The sequence below is a fragment of the Orycteropus afer genome, unplaced genomic scaffold (assembly GCF_000298275.1).
Source record: "Orycteropus afer afer isolate SDZICR_OR568_19922 unplaced genomic scaffold, OryAfe1.0 scaffold00071, whole genome shotgun sequence".
NCBI classification, from domain to species: domain Eukaryota; kingdom Metazoa; phylum Chordata; class Mammalia; order Tubulidentata; family Orycteropodidae; genus Orycteropus; species Orycteropus afer.
Window position 1 is genome coordinate 12,243,022 of NW_006921658.1, and position 17,646 is coordinate 12,260,667.

The window sequence follows — 17,646 nt, forward strand, 5'->3', positions numbered from 1 at the left end:
AAAAAAAAAAAAATTACTAATTAAGTCTTCATTTACGCTATTTTTTTCCTGAGTTTTGCTATACTGAAAGATTTATTTAAACTTTAATGAGAATGCAATATGAAAATTATGGAAGGCAGTTATATTTGCAATTTACAGAGTCATCAAATTTCTTTTTAATGCTTGCATTGCTGGGCCGTGTGCCAGATCTTTGATTTCTAACTGAATCCATTTGCTCCTGTAAAACTATGAGTCTTTTGTGTTTGATGATTAGAATATCTAAGAATTCTTCTAAATCATTTGTTATTTTCTATTCTAAAAGATAAATTCCTTATTATATTTATTGCAATTTTTTTCTGTTTTAGGTACAAAAACAATTTGATTTTACTTTTAATTTACTCATGAATGGTTTAATGGAAAAGAACACTGTAATGATGATTTTCTTCCTAAAGGAAAATATTATTTGATAAGTATTTGAGGAAGGAGAGTTTAAAGAACCTTTCTGAATTTGCTTTTTTGATTTTGCTTCAGAGATCATCATTCTCTGGAGTAAATCTGGCATTTGAGCCAGCGATGAAAATTACATGAGAAAAATACACACACTGAAAAAGATTGTTTATCTAAAATGTCTTAAATTGTTATCTCATTATTTCTTCCTATGAATTAAGGAAATTGAGCCCCATTGGTTATGAAAGATATTGAAAATAATTTACTTTTTTTCTAAGACTATCATAAGTGTTGGGGGAACTCTGGTAGCATAGTGCCTAAGGCACCTGACTGCTAACCAGAAGGCTGGCTGTTCAAACCCAACATCCACACCTTGGAGATTGGGTAATCTACTTCCGTAGTGATAGTGCCTCGGAAACCCAAGGAGGGTCATTATGAGTTGGGTCTGACTTGATGGCACATAACAACAACAGCAACAACATCATAAGTGTCTACCACTCATCTATCAATTTGTTGCACTGTGGTGGCTTGCATGTTGATATGAGGCTGGAGGCTATGCCACCAGTGTTTCAAATACCGTCTGGGTCACCCATGGTGGACAGGTTTCAGCAGAGCTTCCAGGCTAAGACAGACACGGAACAAGAAGGGGCCATCTACTTCTCAAAAAATTGGCCACTGAAAACCCTATGAATAGCAGGAAAGACTGTCTCATATATTGCTGGAAAACTTTATAAATGCTCCTGAAATATTGTCCAATATAGTGCTGGAAGATAAGCCCCTCAGGTTGGAAGGCACTTAAAATATGACTGGGGAAGAACTACTTCCTCAGAGTATAGTAGACCTTAATGATGTGGATGAGTAAAGCTTTTGGGACTTCCCATGTGGCACGACTCAAAATGAGAAGAAACAATTGAAAATATCCATTAATACTTGGAACATGGAGTGTACAAAGTATGAATCTAGGAAAATTGGAAGTTGTCAAAAATGAAAAAGAACACATAAAGATCAATATCCTAGGCATTAGTGAGCTTAAATGGACTATTTTGGCCATTTTGAATCAGACAACAGTCACTATATGATCTACTATGCCACAAATGACAGATTGAAGAGGAATGGCATAGCATTCATTGAATTCAAAGAATGAACACTAAAAATGAACATTCAAAGAATGTTTAAAGATCTATCTTGAAGTACAATGCTTTCACTGATAGGATAATATCCATATGCTTACAAGGAAGACAAGTTAATAATATTATTGAAGTTTATGCACCAACCACCAAAGCCAAGGATGAGGAAATTGAAGGCTTTTATCAACTTCTGTAGTCTGAAATTGACCAAACATGCAATCAAGATGTGTTGATTATTACTAGTAATTGGAATGCAAAAGTTGGAAAGAAAGAAGAATCACTGGTAGTGGGAAAATATGGCTTTGGTGATAGAAATGACTGGAGATGGCATGATAGAATTTTGCAAGACCAACGACATACTCATTGAAATTACCTTTGTTCTACAACATAAACAGGGGCTATATGTGTGGACTTTGTGAGATGGAGTACACAGGAATCAGATTGACTACATCTATAGCAAGAGGCGATGGAGAAGTTCAATATCTTCAGCCAAAACAAGGTGAGGAGTTGACTGTAGAACAGACCATCAACTGCTTATATGTAAGTTCAAGTTGAAGCTGAACACAACTAAAACTAGTCCATGAGAGCCAAAATACAACTTTGATTATATTCCTCCTGAATTTAGAGACAATCTAAAGAATAGATCTGATGCAATGAACACCAATGACTTAACACCAGATGGTTGTGGGATGACATCAAGCACATCATCCATGAAGAAAGCAAAAGGTCACTAAAAAGATAGGAAAGGAAGGAAAGACCAAAATGGATGTCAGATGAGACTCTGAAACTTGCCCTTAAAAGGAGAGTAGCTAAAGCAAATGGAAAAAAATCACACAATACAAGAGCTGAACTGAAGATTTCAAAGAGCAGCTTGAAAAGACAAAGTCAATTATTGTAAAGAAATGTGCAAAGACTTAGAGGGAATAACACACTTAGCATTTCTCAAACTGGAAGAACTGAAGAAAAAATTTAAGCCTCAAATTGTAATATTGAAAGATTCTATGGGCAAAATATTGAATGATTCAGGAAACATCAAAAAAAGATGGAAAGAATACACAGTCACTGTACAAAATTGGTTGATGGTCATCTATTTCAGGAGGTGGCACATGATCAAGAACCAATGGTGTTGAAGGAAGAAATCAAAGCTGCACTGAAAGAATTGGTGGAGAACAAAGGCACCAGGAATGGACAGAATACTTATTGAGATACTTTAGCAAATGGATGCCATGCTGGAGGCACTCACTTGTCTATGCCAAGAAATTTGGAAGACAGCTACCTGGTCAATTGACTGGAAGAGACCCATATTTGTACCCAATCCAAAGAAAGGGTCCCACAGAATGTGGAAATTATCAAATAATATCATTGATATCACATTCAAGTAAAATCTTTCTGAAGATAATTCAAACACTGTTGTAGTGGTACATTAACAGAGAACTTCCAGAAATGCAAGCTGATTCAGAAGAGAATGTGGAATGAGGGATATCATTGTTGATGTCAGATGGATCTTGGCTAAAAGTAAAGACTATCACAAAGATGTTTATATGTGTTTTATTGACTATGCAAAAACATCCGACTGTGCAGATCATAACAAATTATGCATAACATTGAGAAGAATGGGAATTCCAGAATACTTAATTGTGCTCATGAGGAACCTGTACATAGACCAGGCGGCTGCATTTGAACAGAACAAGGGGATACTGCATGGTTTAAAATCAGGAAGAGAGTGTGTCAGTGTTGTGTCCTTTCACCATACTTATTCAATCTGTATGATGAACAAATAATCTGAGAAGGTGGACTATATGAAGAAGAGCATGGCATTTGGATTGGAGGAAGACTCATTAACAACCTGTGATATGCAGATGGCACACTTTGCTTGCTGAAAGTTAAGATGACTTGAAGCACTTACTGATGAAGATTAAAGACTTCATTCTGCAGTATGGATTATATCTCAACATAAAGAAAATGAAAATCCTCACAACTGGACCAATAAGCAGCATCATGATAAATGGAGAGAAGATTGAAGTTGTCAAAGATTTCATATTACTTTGTTCCACAATCAATACCAATGGAAGCAACAGCCAAGATATCAGATGACGTGTAACACTGGGAAATCTGCCGCAAAAGACCTTTTTAAAATGCTGAAGAGCAAAGATGTCTCTTTGAAGATTAAGGGGAAGGTTGGGCAATCCTACTTCCGTAGTGATACTGCCTCGGAAACCCAAGGAGGGGTCGCTATGAGTCGGGGCCGACTCGACGGCACATAACAACAACAACAACAACAACCCCACCCTTGGTATTTTCAATCACCTCATATACATGTGAAAGCTGGATGATGAATAAGGAACACTGAGAAGAGTTGATGCTTTTGAATTGTGGTGTTGGTAAAGAATACAGAAAATACCATGGACTGCCAAAAGAACTAGCAAATCTGTCCTGGAAGAAGTGCAGCTGGAATGTTCATGGAAGTGAGAATGGCCAGATTTTGTCTCACCTACTTTGGTTACATTGTCAGAAGGGGCCAATCTCTGGAGAAGGATATCATGCTTGGAAAAGCGGAAGGTCAGCGGAAAAGGGAAAGGCCCTCAACAAGGTGGATTGATAACAGTGGCTACAATGATGGGCTCAGGTCTAGCAAGGATTGTGATGCAGCTGCATGACCAAGTGATGTTTTGTTTTGTTGTACATGGGGTTGCTATGAGTTGGAGCTGATTTGATGGTACCTAACAACAAAGCCTAAGTATAGGAAGTTTCCTACACAGTCCTCTCCTTGGGTTTTACTTTTCAGATTTTATAACTAGAAATTAAGCAACAAATGAAATTGTATGACATCAATAATTTGCCAGCTAAGAAGAAAATGAATCTAGCATAGAGCTTTGCACCCAATAGGTGCCTAATATATAGTCAATAGATGAATGAATGAGCCAAATATGATGTTAATTTGTTTCAGTAAATATTTTGTTGCTTTAGGTTTAGAGTTTGTCAATTATTTTTGATAATTACAATTCTAGTTTTAGCCTGATCTAATTCATAATCCATTTTGTAAAATACCCCAAACAAACTCACTGCCATTGAGTGGATTCTGACTCATAGTGGCCCTCATTAGGTTTTGGAGGCAGTAAATCTTTACAGAAGTAGATTACCCTATCTTCCTTCTGTGAAGTATTTGATGGATTTGAACTGCCAACCTATGGTTAGCAGTCAAATGCTTTAGACACTGCACAACCAGAGCTCTTTATTTTGTAAAAGTAATATATAAAAAAGGAGTTCTGGTGACATAATGCCTAAGGCATTTGACTGCTAACCAGAAGGCTGGTGGTTCAAACCCACCAGCCACTCCTTGGAAGGAAGCTTGAGCAATCTACTTCCATAGTGATTCTGCTTTGGAAACCCAAGGAGGGGTCTCTATGAGTTGGATCTAACTCGATGGCAGTAATTTGGTTTTTGGTTTGAAATATATAAAAACAAATAATCTGATAAAACTTTTTTATTCCAATTGATTAGAATTGGGAAAAAATGGGGTCCTGAAACTTGGGATGAGGTCATATGAGGAAACAGTCAGGAAGCTGGAGACACTGAGTCCCTAAATTCCATTGAATCACTTCTGCCAATAGAACCATCCCTCTTATCCCCTTCTGATGAGATTAACCCAGCTATGCCTGTTGAGCAATTGTCTGTGGCATCACTTGAGGCAGATGCCTTAAAAGACATTGATGATTATTCCTAGGAGCCATCCTGCCACCCAATTTTGCTTCTAGACCTTTAACTAGATTTAAGTACTAACAAGCTCCAACAGGTAGAGTACAAAGTGTGACCCAGGGAGAGAGGTACGCCACACTCCAAAAGAACTGCTTTTTTTTTTTTTTTAATATGTACAAACAGAAAAGTGGAAAATATGTGTGGGGAGGGCTATTAAGCAAGTGGGATAATGGTGGAAGGAACATGAAGTTTTATCAGACTGAGTTTATCGATTTGGGCCCATTAAGTACAACTGCAGTAAACCAGCCCTGGGACCAGGGAAATGTGGGTGTTTGTGTGCATGGAGCCACCAGAGAAGCAGACCACCATAAGCCAGCCCCAAGATCAGTGGAAGGCAGGTGTTTGTGTGCATGGAGCCATCCCAGGGGCAGGCTGGGTAGGCAAGCAGGGTGGGAGAGATCAGAAAATGAGCAGAGTAGTGTGGAACAACTAAGGGAGACAAACTTGTCTGTCAGTTTGCTGTACTGTGCTGGCTTGAGTGTTACTGTGAGGCTGGAACCTATGCCACTGGTGTTTCAAATGCCAGCAGGGTTACCCATGGTGGACAGGTTTCAGTGGGGCTTCCAGAATAACATAGACTCAAAAGAAGAAAGAGGCCATCCACTTCTCAAAGAATTGACCAGTGAAAACCTTATGGATAGCAGTGAAACACTGATATATTACTGGAACAATTTATGAATAGCCCTGAAACATTGTGTGATATAGTGCCAGAAGATTCTGCCTCAGATCAGAAGGCACTCAAAATACAACTGGAGAAGAGCTGCCTTCTCAAAGTACAGGTGACCTTAATGATGTGGATAGAGTAAAGCTTTTGGGACCCCCATTTGCTGATGTAGCATGTCTCAAGATGAGAAGAAACAGCTGCAAACATTCATTAATAATCGGAACATGGAATGTACAAAGTATGAATCTATGAAAATTGGAAGTCATCAAAAATGAGACAGAACACATAAAGATCAATGTCCTAGGCTCTAGTGAGCTTAAATGGACTGGTTTTGGCGATTTTGCATCAGACAACCACATGATCTACTATGCCAACAATGACAAATTGAAGAAGAATGGTGTGGCACTCATTGTCACAAAGAATGTATCAAGATCTATCGTGAAGTACAATGCTGTCAGTGACAGGATAATATCCATATGCCTATGAGACCAGTTAATACTACTATTATTCAAAATTACATTCCAAATGTCCTAATTTCACCATCATGTTGAGGGACAATTTTGTTAGGTATATAATTCTTTGTTGGAAATTTTTTTCTTTCAGTGTTCTGTATATACAATCCCATTTTCTTCTCATTTGCACAGTTTCTGTAGTCTTATTGGTTGCTCTTTGTAGGTACCTTTTCAGTTTTTCTATGCTACTTCAGGATTCTTTCTTTGTCTTTGGTTTCAGTGAGTTTGATGATGATATGTCTTGGTGATTTTCTTCTGGGGTCTATCTTGTTTGGGGTTCATTGGACTTCTTGAATGGATATATTCTCATCTTTCATCATACCAGGGAAATTCTCTTCCAACAAATCTTGGACAATTTTCTGTTCTTCTATTTTTCTCTTCCTATTCTGGAATCTTGATTACACATTTATTATTCCTTTTGATGGTATCTGACATAAACCTTAGGTTTTCTTCATTTTGTTTTGATCTTGTTTTTCTTATTGATCTTTTTCCAAAGAAGTATTGAGGTATTTGTCTTCAATCTCACTAATTCTGTCATCCACTGATTCAATTCTACTCCTTCACCTGTTCAGTGTGTTATCTATTTTTGAAAATTTAGTATTAATCTACTTGATTTCTATCTGTAGATTTTGTATCATTTTTAATTTTTCATTTATTTTGTTATTTTGTTCTTGTATTGTCTTCAAAATTTGTTCTAGGGTTTTCTCTGTTTTCCTCAGTTTTGTCAGTGTTTTCCTCGATCTGTCTCTCAATTTGTTGAGGGTACTTAAATATATTTCTTTTGAATTCCTTATCAGGGAGTTTCAATGCTACTTCTTTCTCAGGGATGTGTTCTGGGTCTGTATCCTTGTCCATTGTTTCTCCTGCTTTATCTTGGTTCTTTGTGTGACCTCTGATGTTCTGTTGTCTTTTACACATTGTGACTTTTTGTGTTTATATTTAATTGGTGATTGTATGTTGGAGTGACTTGCCCACCATTTTTCTTTTCTTTGGATATTATCTACATAACCAAAGTACTGTGCTCCTCTATTCATTAGTTGGCAGCACTTATACACTCACCATCTGTCTCCTTTCCTGTTGTCAGCCTCACATTTGTCCCTGCTGTCCTTGGCAAATGGAGCCTATTCTTAGGACTTTGGAATTCAAATGAGAACACTGTCACTTTATATATTCAAAATAGCTACTGCTTGTAAATATTCAAAATGGCTGTGTCCTTGGTCACTTTAAATATTGAAAATGGTCATTGCTTGGAAATATTCAAAAAGGCTATAACCTCAGTCACTTTAAATAACAAAAAAGGCCACTGCTTATAAACAGTCAAAATAGCTGCACCCTCTGTAAAACTGAAAGTCCACAGCTCAGGTTGTCTCCCTCCTTGCTGTTTCCTTCCTAATCATAGGCCACCAGAGCACTTGTCCCTGCAGCCCTTGGTGACTAGAGCTGATCTTTAGGTCAATTCTCAGGTCCCAACACCACTTGGAAATATTTAGGCTGTTGGTCCTGTCAGAGTAGCTGACTGTCCACTGCTCCACCTGTCTCCATAATCACTGTTTTTGTTAAGGTTTTAGCACCAGTTGGTGCCTAATCCACTTCTGTATACTTTCTTTGAAAGCTCATGGCTCTAGGATTATCTTCTTTGTCTCTGTGAATTGGTTTCTCTTTTCTTTGTTGAAGAGGGCCTGTGTAGCTTGTCTTCCTATTCCACCATCTTACTGGAAGTCCACAAATACCTTTTTTCAACAACACAAATGTTAACTATACACGTGGACTTCACCAGATGGAGAACACAGGAATCAGATCAACTACATCTGTGGCAAGAAGTGATGGAGAAGCTCAATATCTTCAGCCAAAACAAGGTCAGGAGCTGATTGTGGAACAGATGACCAACTCCTTATATGCAAGTTCACGTTGAAGCTGAAGACAATTAAAATAAGTCCATAATAACCAAAATAGGACCTTGATTATATCCTTCCTGAATTTAGAGACCATGTAAAGAATAGATTTGATGCATTGAACAACAATGACTGAAAACCAGAGGAATTGTGGGATGACATCAAGAACATCATCCATGAAGAAAGCAAAAGGTCATTAAGAAGACAGGAAAGGAAGAAAAGATCAAAATGGATGTCAGAAGAGACTCTGAAACTTCTTCTTGAATGGAGAATAGCTAAAGAAAATGGAAGAATCCACAGAATAAAATAGCTGAACAAATTTCAAAGAGCAGTTTGAGAAGATAAAGTCAATTATTATAATAAAATGTGCAAAGATCTGGAGTTAGAAAACCAAAAGATAAGAACAAGCTCAGCATTTCTTAAGCTTAAAGAACTGAGGAAAAAATGTAAACCTTATATTGCAATATTGAAAGATTCCATGGGCAGTATGTTGAAGGATGCAGGAAACATCAAAATAAGATGGATAGAATACAAAGTCACTAAACCAATAAGAATTAGTTGATGTTCATCCATTTCAGGAGGTGGCATATGTTCAAGAACCAATGGTATTGAAGGAAGAAGTTGAAGCTGCACTGAAGGAATTGGTGAAAACAAGACTCTAGGAATTGACAGAATACTCATTAAGATGTTTCAACAAATGGATGCCACACTGGAGATACTCACTTGTCTATGCCAAGAAATTTGGAAGACAGCTGTCTGGCCAACTGAATGGAAGAGATCAATATTTGTACCCATTATAAAGAAAGGTGATCCCACAGAATGTGGAAATTATCAAACAGTATCATTGATATCACATGCAAGTAAACTCTTACTGAAGATAATTCAAAAATGGTTGTAGCAGTTTATTGATAGATAACTTGAGAAATGCAAGCTGGATTCAAAAGGGGACATGGGGCAAGGGATATCATAACTGATGTTAGATGGATCTTGGCTGAAAGCAAAGCATACTAGAAAGATGTTTACTTGTGTTTTATTGACTTTGAAAAGGCATTTGATTGTGTGGATCATAACAAATTGTGGATTCTTCAAGAATAATAGGCATTCCAGAACACTTAATTGTACTCATAAGAAACCTGTACATACACCATAGGCTGTCATTTGAACAGAACAAGGGGATATTGCATGGTTTAAAATCAAGAAGGGAGTGTGTCAGGGCTGTATACTTTCAGCATAATTATCCAATATGTATGCTGAGCATATAATCTGTGAAGCTGGCCTATATGAGGAAAAATGTACCAGGGTTGGACGAAGGCTCACTAACAACCTGAGATAGGTAGATGACACAACCTTGCTTGCTGAAAGTGAGGATGACTTGGAGCACTTACTGATGAAGATTAAAGACTACAGTCTGCAGTATGGATTATACCTCAATATAAAGAAAACATAAATCCTTACAACTGAACCAATATACAGTATAATGATACATGGAGAAAAGACTGAAGTTGTCAAAGACTTCATATTACTTGATTCTACAATCAACACTAAAGAAGGCAGCAGTCAAGACATCAAAAGATGTATTGCATTGGGCAAATCTGCTACAAAAGACCTCTTTCAAGTGCTGAAGAGCAAAGATATCTCCTTGAAGACTGAGATGCACCTAAACCAAGCCATGGTATTTTCAATCGCCTCATATGCATGTGGGAGCTGGACTATGAATAAGGAAAACAGAAGAAGAATTGATGCTTTTGAGTTGTGTTTTCAAAGAATGAAAGTACTGCAGACTGCTAAAAGAACTGACAAATGTGTCCTGGAAGAAGTGCAGCTGGAATGCTCCTTGGAAGGGATAATGGCCAGATTTCATCTCATCTACTTTGATCATGTTGTCAGAAGGGATCATTCTCTGGAGAAGGATGTCATGCTTGGTAAAGTGGAGGGTCAAGGAAAGAGGCAAAGGCCCTCAACAAGGCAGGTTGACACAGTGGCTACAGTGATGGGCTCAGGTATAGTAGGGATCATGAGGCTGGCACAGGACTGGGCTGTGTTTCGTTCTTTTGTACATAAGATTGCTATGAGTTGGAGCCGACTCAATGGCATATAACAAGAACAACAAACAGATTCTTCATTCAGTGTTTCAGCTGAAAGGATTAGGTGTAAGGATTGATAATTTATGTGATTGGTTAACTAAAGTATGGATTATGTGGTGGCCTACACTAAATGAAGTTGAAATACCAGACCTATTTAGTTTTATACAGTATACTGTATAAAACTAAAAAAACCTCACTGCTGTCAAGTTGGATCTGACTCATAGTGACCCCTCCTTGGGTTTCTGAGGCAGTATCCCTATGGAAGCAGATTGCCCCATCTTCCTTCTGAGTGGCTGATGAGTTTGAACTGCCAGCCTTCTGGTTAGCAGTCAGATGCCTTAGGTACTATGCCACCAGAGCTCCAGTATACTGTACAAGACAATATCCAAAGGCTTAGGGAAATTGATAGATTTATCAGTGTAGACACATAGACCAACATAGACTGCTCACATCTTTTACCACAGTGATGAGGAATGAATTTGGGAAGGAAGGCTGGGCATCTTTGAAGACCAATGTGATTGCTGTTTTATAGAAGTCAGATTTGATAGTGTGAGCTTCTCTGCCTTAACTGAATCAAGACACATAACCACAATGGGGTTGATTAGATCCCATGATGGTAGAAGCCACATGCTAGTATTTAATGAACTAAAATAAGGTAGGTCTGGTTACTCTAAAGGATAGCAGAGTCAAAGCAGAAATCAGAATAGTCTGACTCATTTGGATTTATGGTGTTGACAACTTAGGCGTGGTGTACCTAGGAGTAAAATAGAGGGGAAATCTACTAAATATTTACTTGATTTGTACTGGTGGAAGAATTTTAGGCCAACTGAAAAGCAGTCTAACTTGAATCACCAGAATAAAAAGTCATGGCCCCTAAATCAGTTCCCAGATTGAGCCACTTTACAAACCCACAATCCTTTCAATAAAGGGCAGGTCAAATCTCCTTGAGAAGGAATCTCACTATATAACCAAAAATGTGTACTGTTAATCTTTCTCTCAGCCTTCTCCAAAGGGATCTACAGTCTTTTATGACAGTGACTTATGTCATTGCAGAAAAATAATCCAATTTTGGAGGGATTATTGGACACTGACTGATTGACACTAATTCCAAGAGACCCAAAGTATCACTCTAACCTACCAGTCACAGTAGGGGCATATAGAGGTCAGGTTATTAATGGAATCTTAGCTTAAGCCACCTCACAGTGCATGTAGTGGATTCCTTAACCCATCCTGTAATGATTTACCAAGTTCCAGAATGCATAATTGGGACAGATACTAAGAAACTGGCAGAACAGCCACATGATATACCTGACACATGGAGTAAGGGCTATAATGGTACAAAAAGCAAAGTGTAAGCCGTTAGAACTGCCCTTCTAGCAAAACAGTAAACCAAAAGCAATACTGCATTCCTGGAGGGATTGCAGAGATTAGTACCATGACCAAGGACTTGAAAGATGCAGGAGTGGTGATTCCCATCACTCCTCATTTAACTTGCCTGTTTGGCTTGTGGAAAAGCTTTATAGATATTGGAGAATGACAGTAGATTTTGTAAAATCAACCAGGTGGTGACTTCAATAGCAGCTTCTGTGTCAGATGTGCTTTCATTGCTTTAGAAAATTAATTAATCTTCTGGAATCTGGTATGCAACTATTAAGATTGCCAATGCCTTTTTCTCAATTCTGGTTTGAAAAGATTACCAGAAGCAGCACTTTGTATTCAGTTGGAAAGGACAGCAATACAGCTTCACTATCTTACCTCAAAATTACATCAATTCTCCAGTATTATGTCATAATTTAGTCCACAGGGACCTTGATCACCTTTCCTTTTGACAAAATGCCATATTGGTCCACTATATTGATGATATTATGCAGATTGGACCTAGTAAGGAAGATGTATCAATGATCCTAGATTTACCTGTAAGACTTGTGTGCTAGAAGGTGGGAAATTAACCTGACAAAAATCAAAATTCAGGTGCCTTTCTACTTCAGTGAAATTTCTAATTCTTTCAAATCTTTTTAAATTTTAGATATTCTAAAAATGTGTAGTCTATCTCACTGTGATTTTAAATTGCATTTTAATAAAAAAAAATTAAAACAAGTCCAGGAGAACCAAAATATGTCCTTGATTATGCCCCACCTGAATTTAGAGACCATATGAAGCTTAGATGTGATGCATTGAACACCAGTGACTGAAAACCAGATGAGTTGTGGGATGACATCATGAACATTGTACATGAAGAAATGAAAAGGTCATTAAAAAGACAGGAAAGGAAGAAAAGACCAAAATGGATGTCAGAAGAAACTTGGAAACTTGCTCTTGAAAGGAAAGTAGCTAAAGCAGATGGAAGAAATGACAAGATAAAAGAGCTGAATAGATTTCAAAGAGCACCTCAAGAAGACAAACTAAAATTTTTTTTAATGAAATGTGCAAAGACCTGTAGTTAGAAAACCAAAGGGAAAGAAGAAACTCAACATTTCTCAATTTGAAGGTCTAGAGTTGTGACATTGAAAGATTCTATGGGCAAAATATTGAATGATGCAGGAAGCACCAAAAGATGCAGGAAGGAACACACAGAGTCACTGTACCAAAAAGAATTGGTTGGCATTCAACCATTTCAGGAGATAGCATTTGATCAATAACTGATGTTGTTGAAGGACAAAGTCCAAGCTAAACTGAAGGCATTGGCAGAAAACAAGGCTCCAGGAACTGATAGAATATTGAGATGTTTCGAGAAATGGATGCAGTGCTGGAGGAGCTTAGTTGTTTATGGCAAGAAATTTGGAAGACACTATGTGTCTAACTGACTGGAAGAAATATATATTTGTGCCCATTCTAAAGAAAAATGGTCTAACAGAATGTGGAAATTATCAAATAATATCCTTAATATCACACATAAGTAAAATTTTGCTGAAAATAGTTCAAAAGTGGTTGCAGCAGTACATTGACTAGGAACTGCCAGAAATTCAAGCAGAATTCAGAAGAGGACATGGAATGAGGGATAAAATCACTGATGTCAAATGGATCTTGGCTGACAGCAGATAATACCAGAAAAACATTTAACTGTGTTTTATTGACTATGCAAAGACATTTGACTGTGATTATCATAACAAATTATGGATTATATGGCAAAGAGTGGGAATCTCAGAACATTCAATTGTGCTATGAGGAACCTATACATCGACCAACAGGCAGTTGTTCAAACAGAAAAAGTGGATACTACCTGGTTTAAATCAGGAATGGTGTGTATCAGAGTTACATCCTTTCACCATATTTATTCAATCTGTGTGCTGAGTAAACAATATGAGGAACTAGACTATAAGAAGAAGAACATTTCATTGGGATTGGAAGAAGATTCATTAACAACCTGCAATATGAAGATGACTAGACCATGCTTGATGTAAGTGAATAACACTTGAAGGACTTACTGATGAAGATCAAAGTCTACAGCCTTCAGTACAGATTATACCTCAACATAAACAAAATTTAAATTTTCATAACTGAACCAAAAAACAACATCATGATAAATGCAGAAAAGATTGAAATTGTCAAGCATTTCATTTTACTTAGATCTATAATCACTGGCCATAGAAGCATCTGTCAAGAAATCAAAGAACACATTGCATTGGGAAAATCTGCATCAAATTACTTCTTGAAAGTGTTGAAGAGCAAAGTGTTAAGAATGATCACTTTGAAGACTTACATGGGCCTGAACCTCACCATGGTATTTTCAATAGTTTTAGAAGCATGTGAAAGCTGGACAGTGAACAAGGAAGACAGAAGAAGAACTGATGCATTTGAATGTGGAGTTGGTGAAGGGTATTGAAAACACCATGGACTGCGAGAAGAACAAACAAATCTGTCTTGGAAGAAGTGCAGTTGGAATGATTCTTGGATGTGAGAGTAGCTAGACTTCATCTCTTGGACTTTGGTCCTGTTATCAGAAGATGCCAGTCTTTGGAGAAAGATATCATGTATGGTAAAGTAGAGGGTCAGTAAAAATGAGGAAGCCCCTCAATAAGATAGATTGACACAGTTGCTGCAAAGACGGTGTCAAGCATAGCAACAATTGTAACAATGGCACAGGACTGGGTAGTGTTTCGTTCTGTTGTACATAAGACACTTTGAGTAGGAACCTACCAGATGGCAACTAACAACATGTCCTATGAATTTCTATAATAATTTTAGAATCAGTTTGTCAATTTCTTCAAAAAAGATTTCTAGTATTTTGATTGGGATAACATTGATTTTATGTGACCTCTCTATATATATTTTTTAATTTATTATTATTTTAGCTGCTGTGGAGTTCTCTCTGGGCTTATGGTGACTAGTAGAATGAAAACTACCTGGTTCTATGTCATCCTCGTGATTGGTTGCAGATGGGATTGTTTTGATTCATGGGTTTCTTATGAGCTGATTTTTAGAAGTGAATCTCTAGACTTTTGTTCCTAGTTTGTCTTAGTTTGGAAGCTTGTTCAGCATCATAACAACACACAAGCCTCTACTGACAGGCAGGCAGTAGTTGCACATAAGGTTCATTAGCTGGGAATCAGACCTGGGTCTCTCACATGGAAGGTGAGAATTCTACCACTGAACCACTAGTGTTTGAGGGAGTTTTCATCTTAGTTCTTGACTTCTTGTTGTTATTTGCTGTCGAGTCAGACCCGACTCATGGCAACCCCTCCTTAGGTTTCTGAGACAGTATCACTATGGAAATAGATTGCCCAACCTTTCTTCCAAGGAGTGGCTGGTGGATTTGAACCAACAGCCTTCTGGTTAGTAGTTAAGAGCCTTAGACATTACGATACCAGAACTCCTCAGTTAGTTTATTTAAGTTTCCTTTCTCAAGCCTCTTCTTTTCCTCTTAAATAACACAAAATTAAAGACAAAAATTAAGCAAAAAATAGAATAACAAACAAACAAAAACTTGTCTTCACATCTCCCTCTAAATTTTTTCCCATTTATTTTTTTTTCTCCATTTCTCATCTAAAGTTCTGTGTACATAATTTCTTTTCCCCATTCATTCAAACCTTGATTTTGGACCTTGGCCCCTAATTACACAAGGGAAATAGCTCTTTAATAATGACATGAATAAATAGTTGCTAAGTTCATTGAAATTTTATCTTACTAAAACTTCCTGTTGTAGTTTGTTATTTTGACTCCCCATTTTAACTTCACTTTAGATAAGTGTGTTTCTTCTTGCGTTCCCTTAAAATTTCTGACCATTGTGTTCCTCTCACCCTGTTTGCTACTCAAATTTCATCATCCCTATTCTTCTTCTGGAGTCCCTGGGTTAATGTGCTCAGGTGCCAACCAAATGGTTGGAAGTTTAAGTTCACCCAGAGGTGCATTAAAAGAAAGGTCTGGTGATCTACTTCAAAAAGTCAGCCATTAAAAACCTACTCTGACACACATGGAGTTGACATGAGTTGGAACCAATTTGACAACAACTGGTTATTGTTCTTATTCTGTGCTTTGGGAATGAAGTTGGGGACTTCACCCATTGTATGGTTTAAATTTCATCTATGATGATTAATAAAATCATATGCTTCACACAGATCTCTCCTTCATGATAACCTGCCCCTTAAACACTACATCTAGATATTACATAGGCACCTGAACTCAACATGACTGAAAATAAATTCATCTTCTCTGATTCAGCTTTATTTTGCTATTCATCACCTCTTTGATTACTTCTTATTTACCCAGTAGTCAATCTGGAAATGACTCACCATCTCTTTCATCATCTCCACATCCAATCAATCACTATTCTTGCTAATTTAATTTATGAACTATTTCTTTACTCTCTTATCATTGGTCTTTGTTTAGAGCGTTATCATATCTTTCCTGTATCCCAACCACAGGCTTCCAATTCTTCTCCTTTTGTTAGTCTGTCCTCCTTCAAAGTCACCAGTAGGATGTGGTATTTCAGTTAATTGTACCCTCTCAGCATTTCCTTCTCTTTTCACCCTCAGGATTATTTTCTGACTTTGTTTATTTCTGCTAGCTTCGACTCATGGTTTATCTGCCTTGAAATTTATACTCTGCATCACTGGTACTAGTAGTTTCCCTTTGTACTCCATTTTATGTTTCATTAATATAAATGTATCCATGTCATTTCTCCATCTGTAATGCTCTTCTCTGACCATTTTCCTGCTAATTCCTGCTCAATTTGTAACCTCAGGCCTTATGTTCTTGAGGAAAAATTGGTTTAGTCATCTTCCCAGGTAAGTTTGAATCTTTCCTTGGAAGCTCTAGTGGCATAGGGCCTAAGGCGTTTGACTGCTAACCAGAAGTGTGCCAGTTCAAATCCACCAGTCACTCCTTGGAAGGAAGACTGGGCAATCTACTTCCATATAGATATTGCCTTGGAAACCCAAGGAGGGATCAGTATGAGTCAGGATCCTTTCCTTAGTGTATCTAAAATACTAGGGCATATATCTGTTTTTACTCTTACACCAGTACATTAAATTTTAAAATTTAGAATTATAAAAATATTATATCTTGCTTCCCAATGAGCAAAGGAGCTCTGGCAGTGTAGTGGTTGAGGCATTTGACTTATAACCAAAAGGTCAGTGGTTCAAACCCACCAGCTACTCTGCAGAAGGAAGATGAGGCAGTCTGCTTCCATAAAGATATACAGCCTTCGAAATCCAATGTTGTTGTTGTTTTGTGCCATCGAGTGGGACCCGACTCATAGCAACCCCTCCTTGGGTTGCTGAGGAAGTATCACTAAGAAAGTAGATTGCCCAGCCTTCCTTCCGAGGAGTGGCTGGTGGACTTGAACTGCCAGCCTTCTGGTTAGCAGTCAAGTGCCTTAGGCACTATGCTACCAGAGCTCCTTTGAAATCAAATAGAGTTTGCTATAAGTTGGAATTGACTCAATGGCAGTGAGTTTGATTTTGGTTTTCCTAAAGAGCAAGTTAACTCCTTGAGGTCAGAGTCTGTATCATATTTATCTTAATATACTTTGAATTTAGCACAGTGCCTGGTTCGTACTAGGTTTTCAACAACTGGTGGTGGTGTAAAAGGTGAATATTTTAATGATATTTGCTATATATGAGACATTATTTGTCAAAATTGTACAAGTTTATAGTATCTTCAACATATATAGGACAGCATTTTGAGGCACACAAATCTTATTTGAAGTTTTAGTTTTAAGTATGACTGACTTGATCTCATAATTTA